General features: G+C 47.9%; 1 protein-coding gene and 1 long non-coding RNA gene across 2 annotated transcripts in view; both read right to left on the reverse strand.

Annotated features, from left to right (window-relative positions):
- Positions 1 to 22,568, reverse strand: part of LOC135905749 (uncharacterized) — a 268,697-nt gene that overhangs the window by 32,482 nt on the left and 213,647 nt on the right. The gene's annotated exons all lie outside the window — the stretch shown is intronic.
- LOC135905774 (uncharacterized) lies at positions 9,070 to 12,081 on the reverse strand. The gene is made up of 3 exons (XR_010565490.1): positions 11,824 to 12,081; positions 9,639 to 9,742; positions 9,070 to 9,524 (listed from the first exon to the last, which is right to left on the reverse strand). It is a non-coding gene; the product is annotated as an uncharacterized lncRNA (long non-coding RNA).

Below are 22,568 nucleotides of genomic sequence, written 5' to 3' on the forward strand. Positions count from 1 at the left end.
CTGCTAGTCTACACTGGGGAAAAGGGATGGGGAGGGAAAGAGCTGGTGAATAATGATGGTATAAGGAAGAGATGCGTATATACAAATTCACAGAGTTGTGGCATCTCTAAAGCTGTGCGTCCAGCCCAGTGGCTTGGAGAAAAGCTATAGTGGCACTAGTTACCAGGGCTGCGCTGTTTGCATTAGGCCAAGGACCTAAAAGAAACTCGTCTGATAGCGGTCTCTTATGGATCGTTGCAATGGAGGAGACAAGTTGCTGTCGTTCGTGCGCGTGCGCGGGACACAGGCAAAATATATGTACAAGTGTTTCTGGCACCTCACAGTATTCACAGTTTGGGCTAATATCACTGGCACCTGTCTTATGTCTATAACGATTGTTGAATGTGACACCAAGGCAAATCCGGTGCACGATGCTCATGTGGCTTCTTTTGAACTTGAGGCATACGAAATGCCATTTCTTGGTCCCATTTGTGTAATCGCTTGTGTCGTCGATCTGGTTGGGTCCAGTCTTCCAATGTACGGTTGCGTATTACGTGACGAAGTAGGGCGTTTCTGTCTGTTTGTGAGAACGGAATGTGTACTTCACAAGCATTATCTAAAGCAGTTTTCGCTTCAGCATCTGCCTGTTCATTTTTGATCATGCCACAGTGTGAGGGTATCCACTGAAAGGTGACATTGTGGCCATTTCTAGTTGCGTGTTTGAGACACTCTCTAATTTCTATAGCAATGGAATAATACGGGCCCCGTCTGAGGACACAGTCAATCGCTTGAAGAGCTGGCTTGCAAATGCAGAATATTGTCCATGCGTAAGGAAGCTCCTCAGAGAAAAATTTAAGTGCCTCCCGGATAGCAACAAGTTCTGCAGCAGTTGATGTTGAGCTATGGTCTAGTTTAAACCGTCAAGCGATGATCATATGTGGAATGACGAAGGCTGCAGTGGAGGCATATGGTGTGACAGAGCCATCGATATACACGTGTACAGTATCTCCGTACTCTACAGAAATGTGCAACAGTGTGAGCTGCCTGATGCCAATAGACACAATGGATGATTTTTTAGTAATTCCAGGGATCTGCAATGTAACGACAGGTTTAGGCAGAACCCACGGGGGTATCCTAGAAATACAGGCGGGAGAAAATCTTGACGGCAGAACACTCTCATGGCGCGATATAGTCCTTGAAAAGCTGGAACCTGGGTGGGTGGCAGGGAGCGATGACAGAGCATGGTGCATGTGTTGGGTCAACACGTGAAGGTACATTCGAAGAGGCTCGCAGGCCAAGTATACCCCCACAGGACAAGCACGAGCTTCCGCTAATGTTGCATTGGTTGACGTGCATTGTGGGAGGCCCAAACATGTGCGCAATGCTTGAGCTTATATGCTCTCCAGCGCGCGCACACAGCTAAGTCCCATGTTTGAGAGCGCTGGCATGCTGTACTGTATATACCCTACGAATAGTGCTTGGTACAATTGGAGTAATGATGACTCCGAGGGGTCCCATCTTGTTCCTGCAACGACGCGAAGGACGTGAACAAAACTCTTCAGCTTTGACTTCAGTGCAGCGACGTGTCTTGACCAAGATAATCCCCGGTCTATGACTAAGCCAAGGAATCTGTGGTGTGTAACTGTAGGTATCACTACTCCGTTAACGATTATGGACACCTGGTCATTTGTTTTCGCGTGAATGTAATCACGGAACATTTTTCCGTTGCGAGTTGGAGGCCTTGACGCCGCAGATACATAGCTATGATTGTCGCTGCACGTTGAAGCCTAGCAGGCATTTAGGGACGGGTGGCTCCAGATGCCCATATGCATATGTCGTCTGCATATGTGCTAATCTTCACCGTGCTAGGAAGTTCAGATGCAAGGCCAATCAATGCAACATTGAAAAGAGTTGGAGTGAGAACTCCCCCTTGTGGAACACCTCGATGTATATGGTACTGTCCGGTGTCGCCATCACTTGTCGACATATACACCGTGCGGCCACTGAGGTAGCTAACAATCCATGCATATAGCCGGCCACCGACGTCTAAATCTTCTAGTGCATCAAGGATTGCATAATCGAGTACATTGTCGTATGCACCCTTAATATCCAGAAAAATAGCTCCAACTAACCGACAGCGACTTCTTTCCTGTTCAACAGTGGAAACCAAGTCGATAACAGCATCAATGGAAGAACGGTCTCTTCTAAATCCCTGCATAAAATCAGGAAAGCAATTATTTTTCTCTAGAAACCATTCCAGCCTTGACAAGACCATTCTTTCCATTACTTTGCCGATGCAACTGGCTAAGGCGATCGGTCTGTAGGAGGAAAGCTCGTTAGGGCACTTCCCCGGTTTAAGCAGCACTACAACGCGACTGCATTTCCAACTATCTGGAACATTTCCTATCTACCACGTTGTATTATAAGAAGATAGAAGAAGACGTTGTGATTCTGTGCCAAGATGGCAGAATGCAGCGTACGTGATTCCGTCTGGTCCTGGTGCCGATGAGCGTCGAGAAAGCGAAATCGCAGCGTCAAGCTCTTGCATCGTAAACGGTACTTTGAGTCGTTCATCAGGTGATGGGGGCGCGTGCGTGACAAGGGATGAAGTCACTGCATTAGGTGCGTCCACAATGAGTTTACAGTAGTCCTCTGCTACCTCCAACTTGGTCCGGTGTTGATGTAGAGCCACCGCACGGAATGGGTGTCTTTGTTGTGGAATTGCCTAGAGACTTCGTATGACCTGCCAGATCTTGGATAGAGGTTGTCTTGGATCTAGGGATCCACAGAATGTCCTCCAACACTGTCTGTCAAGCTTCTCCAGGTGTCGAAGAACTTGTCGTTGAGCTCGGCAACTGCTCGAAAGATCTGATGGTGACTTTGTTCTTCTGTATTGCCGTTCCGCTCGGCGACGGAGTGCACGAAGGGCCTCATATTGTATGTCGACCGATGATCTGTGCCTCGGTATGTTGACTTCTGCGGTTTTGTCCCGCAGGGTAGAGGCAGTGATGTCTTCTATTTTGGATGGAGATGTCATACTCTGACAGGTGGTGTCGACAGAGGTCTTAAATAAAATCCGAAGGCAACGTGAGGCTGAACGGCGAAACCAGCTAAAGTGAACGTAAGTGGGGAGGTGGTCACTTCCATGAGTCTCTAGATCCGTCGACCAGCATGCTGATGACAGAAGGCTCCTTGATACAAACATTAGATCAAGACAACTGCTGTAAGACGTGCCACGAATAAAAGTAGGAGAACCGTCATTGAGCACATTTAGTCCCTGACTACACATGAAGTCGGCCAAATATTTGCCACGAGAATTCATCGAAGTGCTACCCCACAGGGGATGGTGCGCGTTAAAGTCACCAATCACAATATGAGGACCTTGCGATGCTTGCAGCAGAGACATCAGGTGCGAGCAATCGATCCTCGCTCTTGGGTGGATGTATCCTCCAATCACTGTAACCATGCGACGTCTGTGTTTTATGGTAAGGCACACGTAATCGTTAGTAGTATGCGATGGGACTCCGGAGAGGCTGCCATTGGAATATGAACCTGGCAACGTTTAACGCTAGAACGTTATCTAGTGAGGCGAGTCTAGCAGTTCTATTGGAGGAATTAGAGGGCAGTAAATGGGATATAATAGGGCTCAGTGAAGTTGGGAGACCAAAGGAAGCATATACAGTGCTAAAAAGCGGGCACGTCCTGTGCTACCGGCGCTTAGCGGTGAGACGAGAACTAGGAGTCTGATTCCTGATGAATAAGAATATAGCTGGTAACATACAGGAATTCTATAGCATTAACGATAGGGTGGCAGGTCTTGTGAAACTCAATAGGAGGTACAAAATGAAGGTTGTACAGGTCTACGTCCCTACATCCAGACATGATGACCAGGAAGTCGAAAGCTTCTGTGAAGACGTGGAATCGGCGATGGGTAGAGTGAAAACAAAATACACAATACTGATTGGCGACTTCAATGCCAAGGTAGGCAAGAAACAGGCTGGAGACAAGGCAGTGGGGGAATATGGCATAGGCACTAGGAAAAGCAGGGAAGAGTTATTAGTAGAGTTTGCGGAACAGAATAATATGCGGATAATGAATACCTTCTTCCGCAAGCGGGATAGCCGAAAGTGGACGTGGAGAAGCCCGAATGGCGAGACTAGAAATGAAATAGACTTCATACTCTGCGCTAACCCTGGCATCATACAAGATGTGGACGTGCTCAGCAAGGTGCGCTGCAGTGACCATTGGATGGTAAGAACTCGAGTTAGCCTAGACCTGAGGAGGGAACGGAAGAAACTGGTACATAAGAAGCCGATCAATGAGTTAGCGGTAAGAGGGAAAATAGAGGAATTCCAGATCAAGCTACAGAACACGTACTCGGCTTTAACTCGGGAAGAGGACCTTAGTGTTGAAGCAATGAACGACAATCTTGTGGGCATCATTAAGAAGTGTGCAATAGAAGTCGGTGGTAACTCCATTAGACAGGATACCAGTAAGCTATCGCAGGAGACGAAAGATCTGATCAAGAAATGCCAATGTATGAAAGCCTCTAACCCTACAGCTAGAATAGAACTGGCAGAACTTTCCAAGTTAATCAACAAGCGTAAGACCGCTGACATAAGGAAGTATAATATGGATAGAATTGAACATGCTTTCAGGAACGGAGGAAGCCTAAAAGCAGTGAAGAAGAAACTAGGAATTGGCAAGAATCAGATGCATGCGTTAAGAGACAAAGCCAGCAATATCATTACTAATATGGATGAGATAGTTCAAGTGGCTGAGGAGTTCTACAGAGATTTATACAGTACCAGTGGCACCCACGACGATAATGGAAGAGAGAATAATCCAGAGGAATTCAAAATCCCACAGGTAACGCCGGAAGAAGTAAAGAAAGCCTTGGGAGCTATACAAAGGGGGAAGGCAGCTGGGGAGGATCAGGTAACAGCAGATTTGTTGAAGGATGGTGGGCAGATTGTGCTAAAGAAACTGGCCACCCTGTATACGCAATGCCTCATGACCTCGAGCGTACCAGAATCTTGGAAGAACGCTAACATAATCCTAATCCATAAGAAAGGGGACGCCAAAGACTTGAAAAATTATAGATCGATCAGCTTACTGTCAGTTGCCTACAAACTATTTACTAAGGTAATCGCGAATAGAATCAGGAACACCTTAGACTTCCGTCAAGCAAAGGACCAGGCAGGATTCCGTAAAGGCTACTCAACAATAGACCATATTCACACTATCAATCAGGTGATAGAGAAATGTGCGGAATATAACCAACCCTTATATATAGCTTTCATTGATTACAAGAAAGCGTTTGATTCTGTCGAAACCTCAGCAGTCATAGAGGCATTACAGAATCAGGGTGTAGACGAGCCGTATGTAAAAATACTGAAAGATATCTATAGTGTCTCCACAGCCACCATAGTCCTCTATAAAGAAAGCAACAAAATCCCAATAAAGAAAGGCGTCAGGCAGGGAGATACGATCTCTCCAATGCTATTCACAGCGTGTTTACAGGAGGTATTCAGAGACCTGGATTGGGAAAAATTGGGTATAAAAGTTAATGGAGAATACCTTAGTAACTTGCGATTCGCTGATGATATTGCCTTGCTTAGTAACTCAGGGGACCAATTGCAATGCATGCTCACTGACCTGGAGAGGCAAAGCAGAAAGGTGGATCTAAAAATTAATTTGCAGAAAACCAAAGTAATGTTTAACAGTCTCGGAAGAGATCAGCAGTTTAGAATAGGTAGCGAGGCACTGAAAGTGGTGAGGGAATACATTTACTTAGGGCAGGTAGTGACGGAGGATCCGGATCATGAAACGAAAATAATCAGAAGAATAAGAATGGGCTGGGGTGCGTTTGGCAGGCATTCTCAGATCATGAACGGGAGGTTGCCATTATCAGTCAAGAGAAAAGTGTATGATAGCTGTGTCTTACCAGTACTCAACTACGGGGCTGAAACCTGGAGGCTTACGAAAAGGGTTCTTCTTAAGTTGAGGACGACGCAACGAGCTATGGAAAGAAGGATGATGGGTGTAATGTTAAGGGATAAGAAAAGAGCAGATTAGGTGAGGGAACAAATGCGAGTTAATGACATCTTAGTTGAAATCAAGAAAAAGAAATGGGCATGGGCAGGACATGTAATGGGGAGGGAAGATAACCGATGGTCAGTAAGGGTTACGGACTGGATTCCAAGGGAAGGGAAGCGTAGCAGGGGGCGACAGAAAGTTAGGTGGGCGAATGAGATTAAGAAGTTTGCAGGGACGACATGGCCACAATTAATATATGACCGGGGGTTTTGGAGAAGTATGGGAGAGGCCTTTGCCCTGCAGTGGGCGTAACCAGGCTGATGATGATGGGACGTCATGTCTGAAATACACCAGATCGTGATGAATACAAACTAACACTTTGCTTGAGGCTTGGTCGTTACGAGACCACATCTGGACATATCCAAAAATACGGAAAGAAGAATCCATATTAGGTTCACAGATAACAATAACTGGAAATTGGTATTTAAATACCCGCTGTGGGAAATCCGACAAACGACCACGTAGACCTCGAGCATTCCATTGCATAACAAGCGATTGACGCATCCATTCTTCAAACATCATCGCCATACTTGCTTAGTGAAGAACCACTAGCAGAGGTTCCAACACTTCAAGTAGCTGCACGGCAGCCTTGGCTGCCGGGGTATTTAGGCCGGAAAGAATCCTGCGCATGGAGCCCATCATATTTTTCAACATTCTCGTGATGTCAATGTCATCCATCTTTTCATTTTCTTCAGTGCGTGTAGGAGCGGTGCGTAAGGGCGTTCCCACAGGCCTTCATGGTAACGAGGGCCACTGAGTCTCCGATGTGTTTGGGCCGAAGATGAGTCGCCTCGTACTATCGTAGCATACAAAGGCTTTGAGGCACGTGCCTCTTCATTCCTGAGACGAGGAGGGGGTGGATGCTGCACTTCAGCTGTCGTTCCTTCTACGTGAGGAGAGCTGCGGTCCCGTTGATGTCGGTGTCATGGACGCTACCCATCTTCTTCAGAATACCAATTTTCTTCCTGATCTTTGCACACTCTTTTGACGTTGCGTCGTGGGCACCAGAACAATTTGGACACCTTGCAGCAACGTTGCAATTGCTGTCTCAGTGAGGTCCACCACATCATTTGCATGTTACTAAAGCGAAGACAACGATATTGTGCTCGGCTACACTCGTACTTGTGTTGCGTACAGTGCTGTTTGACGTATTTCATACTATACGTATGTTATCTGCCTTCGACGATTTTAGCTAGATTAAAAAAAGAAACATAAGACGTGCTCGGCAAAGATGTACTGTCAGTAAGGTAAGTTCGAGCTGCAATGTTGCATTGTTTTCATAACACATTGGCGATAGGCACGAAGTGCAGAGGGGGGAAAAAACGTTACGCTAAATTTTAGATCACATATTGTGTGTTCTTGATTTTTCTACTGCACATTTAGTGTTCAGGTGCAGCAGTAAAGGCTTTGACACAAGTGGAGTGCTCGTAGGAAGGCGAGGAACGTTATGGGGACGACAGTGCTTACAAAGACCTCTGCAAATATTTTGTATAAACAAGGACACTAAATAAACATATAAGCATGCGCAACTAATTCTACAGATCCTTGTAAAATGCAATTTACAGTGTCTTGTTGAAAAAACATCTCGGTTTGCTTGTTCAAACAATGCAAAAAGGTTACAAGTAGATGAAAGCTTCAGGTGAGTAACAGAGGTGAGCAAGGGAAGCTGCAGCCTGTATCCAACGATTCAACAATCAAACACATTTGTGAGGGCTGTAACGTAGATAAGTTCCCATGCTGAGGCTTCCCTTGCTCGTCCACTGCTGATTGGCTGAATGTTAAGCCAAATTTCGAGTACATTCCAAAACCTTTTTGTGAACACTGTCCTCAGGTATGTCATCAACTGTTTGAAGAGAAAGAAAAACTGATTTTATTGGTTTGTCATGTTTGAGAAGTGTGGAGTAGACCAGTTATGTGAAGTTGCTTGTTCTAGCCATCTCTTGCGGTGCCGGGCTAGCCTAGTTACTGATTTCATGCAAACTACATGAGCCTTTTGTAGTTAACAAATGAAAAATGCAATATCCACATCTAATTCTAATCCTATCATTTACCATCTTAACAATGTTCCCTTAGATTTCGCCATGTCCTATAAATATATTGGTGTACACATTACAAATAATTTAAATTGGACCAATATGGAGTATGTCATTAAGAATGCTATTCACCTGCTCGGGCACTTACAGTGCAACTTTTCCAAAGTACTGTCTACTTTAAAACTACACCTTTACAAGACGCTAATACGCTCAAAACTTGAATAGACATCTGCAATATGGGATCCTAGTCGCATTAGTCTTATTGCTTCACTTGAACTAGTACAAGATAACTCTGCTTGTGTCATTCTTTCTAATTACAACTGTACCGCGAGTATAACCTTAATGAAACTAACCAGCACTTATTCCCCTAGCTAATCGCCGCAGTCGCCATGTTTCGCTGTTTCATAAAATTTTCCGTCATACCACACTTCACGACAACTTTATACCATGGCCTCAAGTACATTTCAAACTGCATCGATCATCACAGCAATGCAGGGATTGATTCTTGCTACACGAAGTCTTTCTTTGAATAAAGGGAAAAATCAGACACCCGTTTGTAGCATTTGCTACAAAAGAAACCCAAAGGAAGGATTTTTCCCTTTATTCAATACTTCTCTCCACCTTGCGGGTTTCCGCAGAACTACTACGTCGAAGTCTTTCTTTCAATCTTTCATCCCCCGTACATCTCGAGAATGGAACCACCTTCCCTCAAGTATCGTAGCCATCACCAATAACAAACTTTTTTTGCAAAACATTAGCTAACATTGTATAATCAGGAGAATTATTGTATTACCAGAACTCACTGCTCTTGTTCGCTTGTTTTACTCTACTGCTTTGTACCCACTCCCCTCTTTAATGACATACGGCCCTGAGCGTACTTTAGATAAAAAAAATAGAATAGTAAAGTGAAAAGTGACTGCCAGAGTTTCAGTGAACATGAAGCATCATCTCCTCAAAATTGCACTGAGCGGTTTTGAAGGCTTTCAAATTCTTTGCAGTTTCATGTAACAAACTAACGCTATGAGGGAGCATGTGATACTTGGTGGTAATGCTCGTCAATCTGATTCGCAAATAGCAGATGACAGAGTTTGTGCATTACCAAGTAGGAGCTTGCTACATGACAAGAAAAGAAACAAGTTGGGACTCAACTTGTTACTTCTCCGATTGTCATAAAACGCCCTTATAATCAAGTAAACTTGTATGTCAAATTTTAGCATTCCCGCTCGGTACCACACTAAACTAGACTGCTGCTTTCCTGATAGTGCGCACAGCCCTCTATCTGGTAAATTTGCAAACATTTCATGGTGAGGCGCGTAGTTCAAGAAGACCTGTGTTCATTATAGTGACTGTAGAGCTTCTTATGGCTTGGCGTGGGCAGCTTGCAAACCAATAATCTCTCTTTTGTCCTTCTTCCTGAAAAGAGAAATCGTGAAGCCATGACAAACATGCAAGCAAAGAATGGTGAAACAAAAGTTTGTCCAATTAATTAACAAATCACAGTTCTGGTTGAAGTGTTCATAAACATACCTTGTGAGGATTCTGGCTCTGTGGTGACACATTGACTGTTGACTTGTACGTCCAGAGACAATAGAGTCCAAAGTGGTGATCAAATGTGAGCAGCATCTTGGAGCCTTGAGGCAAAAGAAGAAAGCCTCAATTACTATGGTGGAAGCGTGGGTGAGTTTGTGATTCATGTATGACTAAGAACAGTGAACAAAATGCTCCATGACAGAAAATTACACACACACAACACTGTTTTGAGTGTGCATGTCTTTCAATGGTGTCCGTGTGCGGGCTGTACTTAGTGAAGCCTCGATTAAATTCTTTTGCCTGCTACTAGGTAATAAAAACAGTAATTTTAATATGTATCAAATGATATTAATCAAACTGTATCACCAGAAGTACACTTGCACTAATGTGCTGTGAATTTATCGCAGTGTATCATTGATGCAGACACAGCCAAAACTATTTATTTTTTATACTGTACTCCGCGTTAGGAACTTTAGCAACGTGGCAAAATAATGAGAGCCTTATTTGAATTGCCTTTGAAGAGCAATAACTTTATTATGATTTTACACTTTGAAAAAAAAAATTGACTACAGGAATCTGTTTTATCCGGCTCGCACCCGAAGAAATTGAAAGTTGAAAATGCGAAGCAGTGTTTTTTTACTCGCCGGTGCACACACCCAGAGGCTGCAAGGTTAATCCGCTTTCTTGGGTAGTTTCCAGACAGACTGTGCTCGGTCCGAGCGACGGGTTTTCACACTAGCTAGTACCTTTTTTTAAGCAACCTGTCATTATGTGGCCAGACGCGGCAGATCACTGACGACGGAAGCCATGTATGTATCCATTGCGCCAGTGAAACACCGCAGCTGATAAAATTCATCGTCTTTAAAAACGTTTGCCTGGTAGCGGCTATCGAATGTCGGACGCACAAACTGGCTGAGATATTGTTGTCTAATTAAAAAGAACCTGCGTGATGCTGCACAAAGGAAACGACCACCCCGTTCGCAAATATAGCCGCCATACAATTTGAATCGATAAAACGGCACGGACTGCAATTGACACCAGTGGGCTGCTGCTTATCACACTTCAGTGAGGTCTCAAAACCTTTGTTCAAGTAATAAAGCACAGATATTAATAACGTAGGTTTAATTTAAAAAATTCTGTTTATTCTACAAAAAATTGCACGTTAACTATGTTTGATGGTTATTATATGTACATTTATACATAGAGTTTCATACTGTTACGCGAAGGACGAGTCAATAAGGCGAGCAACTATTTACAGGTTATATTTACAAGAACGGTTGCAGTGCCAACCGGTTAAATTCACCGCGCGAGCCCAGTTCATTCTTCCTCCTCTTTTCTAAATGTCATCACTGGGAGGGTGATACTGCTTCAGTCGTGTAACGTGCACGATATCACTGGACTGAGAAGCAAGCAGATGGGGCATCAGGGGCGATCTCGTAGATGACTGGAGTCACGGCACGAAGCACTCGGTGTGGACCTGTGTAACAAGACGGCAGTTTTTCGGACAGGCCGAGCTGATGCGACGGAGACCATAGAAGCACCAAAGAACCAGGCGAGAAGTGCACGTCTCGGTGCCGCCGGTCGTACGAACGCCTTTGACTCCCTTGGGATTTCAGAAGGCGGTCACGGGCAATTTCCTTTGTGTGGGCACAGCGGGCGATGGTGTCAAGTGCATATTCACTGGTCGGTGCCGCGTGAACAGGGAGGGTTGTGTCGAGGGGCAGTGCTGGTTCTCGGCCGAACAGAAAGAAAAACGGGGAATAACCGGCGGTGTCGTGGCGTGAGGAATTATAAGCAAATGTGACAAACGGTAGAGCGAGGTCCCAGTCAGTGTGGTGTGAAGAGACGTATTTCGCGAGCATCTCTGTGAGAGCGCGATTGAGACGCTCCGTGAGGTCATTTGTTTGCGGATGGTAGGACGTGATAGCTTGTGCCTCGTGGCACAGGACTGCAGGATGTCCGCGATAACTCTTGATAGCAATGTCCGGCCACGGGCTGTGCGAAGTCACGGAGCTCCATGTAATAAAATCGCGTCGCATAGAAGAAAATCGGCGACATCTGTGGCGCAGCTTGTAGGAAGCACTCGCGTGATGGCGTAGCGCATGGCGTAATCCGTGGCCTCAGCGATCCACCTGTTCCTAGAGGCAGAAAGAGGAAAAGGGCCAAGTAAGTCCAAACCAACCCGAAAGAATGGTTCCGCGGGAATGTCGAGTGGTTGAAGGTACCCAGCAGGGAGCATCGAGAGGTATTGCTTCGCTGGCATTTCTCACACGCAGCTATGTATCTTCGAACAGAGTGAGCAAGCCTTGGCCAAAAGAAGCGTTGGCGGATCCGGTCGTAGGTAAGTGACACACCCAGGTGACCAGCAGTGGAGAGGTCGTGAAGTTCGTGGAGAACAGCCGAGCGAAGGTGTTTAGGGATCACAAAGCGTAATGCAGGGCCGTCGGGGTGAACGTTATGATGATGATGATCGTAGTGGCCCTCTTCTTTGAAACAGGTGGTCACACTCACTGTGGCCTGGCCAAGAACTTTTAAGATAGAAATAGGTAGGGATCCGTAGGGAACGAGGAGAGAGGAAAGAGGGCAGCTGCCACTGGCTGGCCAATTTCCACCACATTTGAAGCCGAGCCTTGGTGACAAAAGTAGCCGCATCGCCGCGCCCTGCTTCAGCGGGCACTAAAATCCCTTGATAATTTGAAAGTACCGCCACTCTTTGAACTCTGCCGCCGCCGTGCGACCGTGCGTCGCGCGGCAACTAGTTTTGTCCCCGTGTTTCCGCACGACGATTGGTCTCCCTGCCGTTGCCCTTGGAAACGCGCGGATCTTGCGTTTTGCTTATGTTTTTCTTTTTCGTTCGCGCCATTTTTCTCCTCAGCTCGGCTGGTTCGGCATTTCAGCTCGGCGTAGCGAGCGTTGTACGCTGTTTCCTGCTCTCTGTGCTAGCGCTATGCCGTACTGTTGCGCATATAATTGCAGCAAGAAGCCAGAAGATGGCTATGCCGTTTTTATGATACCACTAGGAAAGCGTGACGGCTTGCGCAGGAAGCAGTGGCTGCATAACATTGGCCGAAAGAACTTTGTTCCGACAAAGAAGAGTGTTGTTTGCTAGGTGAGGCGTCTTTCTTATCGCTCGTAGCAAAGCATCCCCTAATGCTGCATTTTTTGCGTTCTTCCGGCCTGCTAACTAGAGTTTTTGTTGCGGCAATTTTTACGTTGCATAAATATGCGGTTGTACTCAGTATGCTTAGTATTCTGCGGCGGCTCCATCATCTCGCGTCACCTCGCACGTCGCCAACTGTCGTAATTCAGTCGGAAACGCAGCACTATAGATTCTGCTTTCCGCGGTGAACATTTATGTGCGAAAATACAACCTCACGATCGCAATTTTCGCGATTGTTAAGATCCGCTGCCTGTTTTAGTAAAATTGAAATAGCGGCTTGTAGACGAGCGCATTAACATTATTTCTAGTGTACGTCGATCTGTGCGTCAGTCAGATGCAATGAATGAAAGCCCTGAAAAAAATTTGCGGCTAATATACCCGTGGTATTGCTGGTGATGAGCGCTAGCTAGTCCTCATTGCGCATTTTTAAGGTGAAAGCCTCTAGATCTCTGTTTCAAGGTGGTGTAACAGAAGATATCACGTGACCCAATGAAGGCCAGAGCGACCCAAAGCATGCCCCTCTGTATGAGAGAATGATTAGCCTAGTTAACTAATGTTTCATTAGTGATTGAATTAAGGTAGATTGGGGAGGATTAACGTGTATTAGAGTGTATTAAGAAGGATTAGGGTGGATTATGGTTGACAAAGGACTGTTAATGTCGATTAGGGTAATTAAGGTGGATTAGGGTGCATTAACAAGGATTAGAGGTGATTAAGGTTGATGAACGAGGATTAAGATCGATTAGGGTAGAGTAAGGTGGATTAGGGTTGATGGAGGTATATTAAGCAGGATTGAGGGGCATGGATAAGGATTAAGGTGGATGAAGGAGCGTTAAGGTGGATTAGGGTGGATGAAGGTGAATTAGGCTTGATGAAGGAGTATTAAGACTGATTAGGGTGGATTAAAGTGCATTATAAGGAGGATTCTAGATGTAAAGCCTACTGTAATAAGCCTTAATCCACTCTAATCCTTCATCCACCTTAATCATCCCTAATGCACCTTAACCGATCTTAATTCACCATAATCCACGTTCATCTTCCTTCATCGACCTTTGCTGTTACTTCATGCTCCCAAATACTCCTTAATACACCTGAATCCCCCTTCATTCACCTTAATCCACGATAATCCTTAATACACCCTAATCTACTTTCATTTACTTTATTCCACCCTAATACTCCTTAATGCATCTTAATCCACACATCCTCCTTCATTCACTTTATTCCACCCTAGTCCACCGTTATCCTCCTTAATGCACCTTACTACCGTAATCCACCCTAATCCTCTTTAGTGACCTTAATACTCCTTAATCCACCCTAATGCTTCATTCACTTTAATCCTTTCTAATTATTGCCGCACATCTAGCGTTTCTTTAATGAAGTCAAACCTTGGCCTTATTAACTTGCATATTCGAAGAAAAATTTCCCGTCTCTGCCTTTGTCAAAAAATCTTTTACCAAAACAGCTCGCTTAAACAAGACTTAATTTCAGAGCCTTCGTACAGTCGTCGCGTCTTGATCATCGGTTTAAAGTGTTCATTCCTTCTGTCGCACAAATGTTTTCTCTGACTCATTTCTGCCGAAAACCTGTGCCGAGTGGAACCGCAGTCCCCCCTCCATCGCCTGTATCGAGGAGGCATCATTATCAAGACTGCAATAACTGATTATGTTTTGAATTTATCACCTTAATACTAATAATTGTTCGAGCATGTATTTTTTATTATTTTTATTGTACCCACCCCCTCTGTAACGCCCTTCTGGACCCTGGGGTACTGTAAATAAATAAATAAATAATTCCCCATAATGCACCTTAATCCACTTTAATTCACCCTAATCCACCTTCATCGATTTTAATGCACCTTAATATACCTAAATCCTCCTTTATACACCTTAATTTATCTTAATGCAATCACTTATCAATCATTAATTTGCTAATCAGTAATCATCTCATACACGGCTGCACGTGCTTTCGTTCGCTTCCGGCCTTCCTTCAGTGACGTGATATATTCTGTAGCTCACAACGCGACCTTGAAAGAGAGATCTAAGGCTTTTGCTTAATAAGCCACACACAAAGGGATGTGCCACAAGCAATACTACATAAGTCACACAAAGTAAAGCATCTCATCATGTGACAGAAAAAATTGTCTGGAGTATAGAACGAAGCTCCTTTTACATCAGTATAGCCCGTTCATACGGCTTTAAGAAAATACCAACCTTCTCATAAACGTGGCCTTCAGCATTATTGATGCTGTTATCAGTATTTCTCAAAATTTCCAACAGCACTGGGGCGCGCAATTGGCCCAAAATAACGCGCCTTACTAGAATGCTGCGGCCCATCCGTGGGAGCCCAGGAGAAAACGCGTGCCGTGCGCAGCCATGGGCGAGGAGAATCGAGGAAAGCGCCGCGAGGAGGAGAGTGTCGCTATACTTTCAAATTATCAAGGGGCTTTTGCGGGCACAAATTCGAGAGCCTGTGGGAGACTGACTCCTTCTCTTGGGCGAGGGAACAACTTCGGGCTCTGCAGCACAAGGTGCTCCGTATTTTCCATACCCAATTCGCACGCTCTGCATTGGGCGGATTGAGTGGCCGAAGAGCTGTCGAAGCAGCGGCGATACACAAGCGTGCGCAGCGCTCCCGTCCGTGCCTCAAACATCAGCGCACTGCCCAGACTATTGTCAGACCACGAGACGGCCTCGATGTGTCTCTTGTGTTGGCGGTGCACATCCTAAGTGGCCTTTTGTTCCACTGCTGCCCGCCATCTCGCCTCCTCCTCTTCGCGCACACGTTCGCGCACAGCCTTTGCATACGTTGTCCTCAGGTTCACCTGTACTGAGGTCTGCTGGAAAAGCCCATGCTTCTTTACAATGGCGTATAAGCGCCGAACCCATTGCGTTCGGATGCATGTTGCAGCCGAATAGTCGAAGACTTTCCGTGCCCAGCAGTCGCGAGGCATACACCGGAGGCGACCATGGTAAGCCAATTTGCTGGAGGCTTCCCTCACTTCAAAAGAGGACCAGCCCAGGTCGCCCTGGATAGCTTCTATAGCAACCCTGCCATGACATCCCAGAGCAGTCCGACCAACTTCGCGTTGCCGCCTTTCCAGCCATTCCCGCGTCGCTGCTGGGAAGCAGACCACCGCGTTTGCGAAGGTTAGGCCCGGGAGGTGTACTAGCTTCCAAAAATCCCAAACCATCATGTAGCGGTTGCAGCCCCATAAGCTTCGTCGACGAAGAACACACTGTGCCCGAAGGGCCTATTTGCATAGACCTGCCACGTGATGGGCGTACATGTCAGCCTCGTCGCACATTGTCACTCCGAGGTATTTGTATGCAGAGCTAACGGTCAACGTATCTCCATACAGGGTCAGGACTAGCCCGTTGGATTTCTCGCCCGCCAGCTGAACGACTGTGGTCTTCCGTGGGTTGAAGTGCAATCCGAGGTTATTTATATCCAACGAACAGAGGTCCAACATCGCCTGCAGGTCCTCTGTCCGTTCCCCCAAGTGCAGCAGGTCGTCTGCGAAGGCCAGACCCCGCAGGCGGCGACTTTCGTCCACTCCAGATGTGCCGTACTTCAGCCCGAATCCAAGGTTCGACTTGATCAGCTCCTTTTCCACATTCGCCACATAAAGGATGTATAGTATTGTCGAGAGCGGATTAGGGGTGTCGAAGTCACTTGGCGAAGTCACTGGCGAAGTCACTTGTGCACTCCGATCACCCCTGTCTCAACATCTCCAAACCGCGCTGTAATCGTATTGCCCGCGCACAAGCGCTGTAGGGTGTGTAAGAGAGTTGTGGGAAATTGCAGAGCCGACATGCGCTCGAAGAGCATGTTGTGTGGGACGTTGTACGCTTTGTCAACGTCGAGGAAGCAGCACAGCAGCATGCGACCTTCTTTTCGTGCTATTTCACTGCACTCAGTGGCGTAGCTAGGTCGTCTGGCACCCGGGGCCCATAGGTCTGCTGTCACCCCCCTCCCCGGGTGTAGCCGGCGGAAAGAGGGGTGTCTTCAGACGTATATGATACCCCCCCCCCCCTCACTGGCCCCCTGCACCCGGGGCCCACGGCCCCCCGGCCCCCCCTGTTGCTACGCCACTGACTGCACTAGGACAGAATGAACAAATTGTCCTCAAGGCGCCTGTCCTTGCGAAACCCATTCTGCATCTCCGTTAAAAGACGCTCGGACTCCGCCCATGCACCGATCCAGCCTTTCAACACGTGTGCGAAGACGCGGTATAGGACACTCGTGACTGTGATCGGGCGGTAATCTTGGACATTGCTCGCTTGGCCGCCACGCTTGGGCATTAGGACCACTCTGCCACGTCTCCAATCCTCCGGAATCCGCGCTCCTTCGACGATTTCGGTGAGCAGGCTGGCAAGCTGTTCTCTTGATCCAGGACCTAAGCACTTGAGCACACGGGCTGGTATGTCATCAAGTCATGTGCTGGTGCTCGTGTTGATGTGGCCCAATGCCCGATCGATCGCCAGGCGCGAGAAACTCCAGCTCGGGCCCTCGTGATCCGGGTCAGTAGGATTTGTTCCAGCAGGTCTGCTCGGGGTATCCTCCAGAACGAGCACAGCCATGCCCTCAGGTTGGCTGTATATGGTAGTCAGATGCCTCGTAACATGCTGCCTGATATCCAGAAATGGCTGTCCAGTTGTGGCATCACATAGTTGCTGCACAGGCTCGTCACGTCTGTCTAAAGACCGCACATAGCGCCAGAACTTCTGCTGCGCTGATTTGCCGTCTGCACGGAGGCTGTGCATCACTATCCTGTTCGTGTCAGCCAATTTGGACTGGACTAGTGACTGCATTCTATGCTTCATTTGAAGATATAGCTTCCATGCGGCTGCACATGCATCTTCATCTAATGTTTTTGGCGCTAGGCGATGGTCTCGGTTTGCCTGCCGACGCGCGTGCCACGCCTCCGCTGCCTCTTTATCCCACCTTAGCTGTCGCTTGGCTCTTTGAAATGGCCGATTCCTCACCATATGCCGTCGCATGACCGCTCGGAGGGCAGCCACGTATCCTTCGTACGTCTCCGACTTACTTCGAACGCCGCTCTCTTTAAACTCTTTTGCGACAGTTTCTACTGCTGCATTGGGTAGGTAGTACATGGCCGCATGCGTTTGGTGGTTGCGTTTCGCTCTCGAATGGTGGGCCTGGCTGAAGTCTAGCCTGAGCCGAGTATGATAACTGCCTATGCTGTACATGCCTTCCTCGTCGATGTTGAGCCTTTCGATCCTGCTGTTCATACGGGACGACACCAGAGCATAGTCGATCGACGACGCACTTCCTCGGGCACACCACGTGATTTGCCCAACACACTGTGGGCCAAAATTGACGATGTTCACGTGCAACATTTCTGTGAGCTGCAGCAACAATTCACCGTTTGCGTCGGTATACCCATCTAACTCCGAGATGTGCCCATTGAAATCGCCAAGGATGATCAGCTCCTTATCACAAGCCACCATCTGCGCATCCCTGCAGACACACTCAAGTAGCTTGGCGTTCTTTTCGAGCTTGGAGGTTCCGACAGACAGGTACAGGACGCTCACAGTGGTAGATATGCCAAGCAGCTCTCCAGTGGCCCACATGTGATCAGCACATTCAGTTTCCTCAGCGCACCATTGGAGGCCACTACGCCACAGCAGCCCGACACCCCCTTTTCGACTGTGGCCGGTTCTATTGCGTCCCGCCCAACACCACTCTGGGTGGATGGGTGGTTCTTGCTATTCCCGTAAGTGCGTCTCCACCACAGCATAGAGAGAGCACTGCTCGGCGTCCATCACGCGATATTGCTCGTCCCATTTCGGCGCGCGACGTGCTCCATTCATATTCAGGAAGCCAATACTGATGCTTCCTCTTCTTCGTCGACGGTGCCGGCCGAGAGGCCGGGTAGGCCTCATTGCGCCAGCAGGGGCCACCACGATCCCTTGTGGTGCCGGATCATGGCCCACGCCATGAGGAGCAGGTCGAGGTTGGACATGTGGCCCGTCCGGTTGGGATGGGGTATCGTCCGCATGGTGTCGCCAGCTGGAGGAGCATATTGTACCATTGTGCAGATTCAATAAGTTGGCAGGATCACAATGCTTGCCATTACTGCTGGCTGGGTGCTGCACTTTGGTTATCGCGTAGTGAGGGCCACTCAGAGCGCCGGCCATTTCTTGGCCATTGCTTCGTGTAGGGCAGTTTCGATAAGTTGGATCAGGTTGTTTTGGAGCTTCCAAGGCCGGCGTCGCTCTTGGTGTTGAGCACGTCCAGTCGATGTAGGGTTGTTGTCGGCGGACGATATTCTCAGTGGTTCCCGTGCATTCTTGGCCTGGTGTACTGTCTGATTTCCTTTTTTATGGGGGGGGGGGGTGCTCGACTAGGGTAGCGCGCCATATCGGTAACGGAAGCTTCCGCCTGTGGTCGGCACGTTGACATAAAAAAGGTCCCGCTACTCTGGCTTAAGGCCTTAAGCCAGAGTAGCGCGACCTTTTTTAGGTCAACGTCAGCCAATTGGCTGACTGCTTGCTTGCTTTCCGCACTGTAGTGGATCCCCCCTTTACGTATCCACTCTGCTGGGTCTGCCTGGGTGAGGTCAAGGAACCGGTTGCCTGATTTACGGCACTACTTCTTGAGCTTGGCATTTGCGAATATAGCCGAGGCCCGAATCTCCCTACCCCGGTTCGCCAGTTCTGGGATCGAGCACACAGTGAGATCTCCCGCCCGACTAGGCCACTTTGACTGTAGGGTCTGTGCAATGTCCTCCGGTTTCCCTTTAAGCACGTCTTGGACACCCGCGTGGAAAATGTATTTGCGTGGCACGTTGCGCGTATTGTTCTCATATTCCACAGCATGTCCAACCGCTTCCCCTATTGTGGTGTTTCTGCCATGCAAGAACTCAATAGCGCCTGGCCGGCCAACTTCAGCTACAACTGCTGCTGCTACTAAGCTGACGTTGCTGTCGCCCACGACTATGGCAGGATCACACCTCCTGGGGTATCCCCTCTCTAGGGCACTCTTCTGTGTTGCGTTCCCGGTATGCTCTGGGTCGTCGCTGGGAGTTGCTCCTGCGTCTGCCCTTTCGAACGCCGCTCTTGTTTACTTCTTGTTTAATGAACGTTGTGGCGGTAGAGTACGCCATCTTGAAGTGTGAATAAGCTAAGGGAACTGTCGGCAAGTGACGATTCCAAGCGGTCAATGATGATACACAAGGACGGGTCACGGCGCTGCTCGTCGGCGATAAGGAGCAGTGGAAAAACAGAACACAGACGTCGGTGTCAGTATCAGACGCAGAGGTCGCGTCTTCGACTGGGTAGCGAGAGAGGCAATCTGCGTCCTGGTGTTGGCGTCCCGACTTGTAAGTCACTGTGTAGGAATATTCTTGTAGTCTGAGGGCCCAACGACCGAGCCGGCCAGTAGGATCCTTGAGTGACGAAAGCCAACGTACAGAGCGCATGATAGTCTGTGATTACTGAGAAAGGCTTTCCAAATAAATATGGGCGGAACTTTGAAACAGCCCAGACGAGAGTGAGACATTTGCGCTCAGTAATCGAGTAGTTGCGCTCTGCAGTTGTCAGGAGCCGGCTAGCGTAGGCTATAACGCGGTCGTGTCTGTGTTGGCGTTGCGATAAGACTGCGCCGATCCCATAACCACTGGCATCGGTTCGGACCTCTGTAGGTGCGGACGGGTCAAAGTGGGCCAATACCGATGGATTGGTGAGAATCGTGATAAGGCGTGAAAATGTGGCAGCCTGTGGGGCACTCCGCGTAAAAGGCACGTCTTTCTTCAGAAGTTCAGTGAAGAGTCGAGCGATTGCTGCGAAATCTTTCACAAACCGTCGGAAATAAAAACAGAGCCCCACAAAACTCCGGACCTCTTTGACAGACTCAGGAACAGGCAAAGCCGTTACTGCTAATTAATTAATTATGGGGTTTTACGTGCCAAAACCACTTTCTGATTATGAGGCACGCCGTATAGTGGAGGACTCCGGAAATTTAGACCACCTGCGGTTCTTTAACGTGCACCTAAATCTAAGTGCACGGGTGTTTTCGGATTTCGCCCCCATCGAAATGCGGCCGCCGTGGCTGGGATTCGATCCCGCGACCTCGTGCTCAGCAGCCTAACACCAAAAGCCGTTACTGCTCGAACCTTCCCGGGTCGGGTTGTACTCCGGAAGCATCGACGAGATGGCCTAGCACTGTAATCTGTCGGTGCCCGAAGTGGCACTTTGATGAGTTTAATTGGAACCTAGCCTTGCGGAAGACGTCAATGATAGCTACGACGCGCTGAAGGTGCGTCTCAAATGTATGAGAAAACACAAGGACGTCGTCGAGGTAACAAAGGCAAGTTGACCATTTGAAACCTTGAAGCAGAGAGTCTATCATCCGTTCGAACCTGGCGGGGGCATTGCATAAACTGAACGGCATAACCCTGAATTGATAGAGGCCATCTGGAGTGACGAAAGCGGTCTTTTGGGCGCTATCACGTAAAGCTATTCCAAACTTTCTATTCCAATTCTGCAATCAGCCCTCCGCCATTGGTCAAAAGCATTTTTGGACCACCCCCGCTTCACCTGTCTGTAATGCGACGTCACAAAAACCGCGATAGCTCCCCATCTGATATGACGTGAACCACTGATTATGCATGACTGGAAAGAACAAAAGAAAAATAGTTGTTTATGATTCGACGCCTTTTTGCCATTAGCGCTCGGCTATTGGTCAAAAGTTTTGGGGGGACACCCACTGCACCTGCCTGTCACGCGACGTCAGAAAACCGTGAGAACTCACCGCGTCAAAGTGACGTCTACGCGTTAAAGATGCACTAATATGCCGAACAAAACTGAGTTTTCTTCTGAATAGTCACAAGCTGCCCCGTTCCGAAAGTAATAAAACATGGCTGCCGCTGATCGCTCCGGCACTGGCTACTCGCCCCTGCTGGAGAGCATGGGTTTATGCGTGTAAGAAAACTTTTTTTGTGGCCCTGTAACGTTTTCGAGAACTTTCCGCACGTTTACGACCTCGTTCTGCCAACTCTTCTTTGCTGAGGATCCGTTTTAGCGTCATTCTTAAGCTTCCGTTGCATGCCGCCGCGATTGTCGACGAGCCACCGCAAGCTAAGTAAGAGAAAGCGGACCAATCGCAGACGCCGGCACCACCCTCTTCATCCGGTTATCGATATTCAATCCACTGGCTATGCTGGGGACGGCGCGGATCACGGATTGTGACAAGATGAGAAAGTTTACCCAAAAACAAGAAGAGGTGTCCGAGGAAGAATCGGCACAAGCTGCAACACAAAGGACCTACACCGAATGGGCGAGGGAACAGAAGAAGGCCCTCGATAAATTTACCAAAGAAATCGCAACGACGTCGCAGACACCGTACGTGGACGCCAGACTGATCCACATGTGGGCGGCCCGACACTCGTTAACGCGGCGGTGGAAACGTCAGAGACACAACAGAAAGCTGGCCAAGCGTATAGCGGTCTTGAACAAACAGATCGCCGAGCACGCGGCCAAACTATGTACACTCTAAGCCAAAAAGGACTAAAACGGGTATGGCTGTTAGTCTCTTGGGGGACTAAATGACCTGCCACAGATTTTGAACCAATTTTGGACTAACTGCGAGAGCAAATGCAGCGGCCTAACTGGGGGAGCAACTACTGCAGACTAAAAGTGAGGGCAACTTTTAGACCCTCCCAGTTAGTCCCTAGAGGATCAACGGTTAGTCTGTTAAAGTTAGTCTACAGGAGTAACTGCAGGAGCAACTTTTAGTCCCTCCCA

Source organism: Dermacentor albipictus, chromosome 1 (assembly GCF_038994185.2).
Source record: "Dermacentor albipictus isolate Rhodes 1998 colony chromosome 1, USDA_Dalb.pri_finalv2, whole genome shotgun sequence".
NCBI lineage: Eukaryota > Metazoa > Arthropoda > Arachnida > Ixodida > Ixodidae > Dermacentor > Dermacentor albipictus.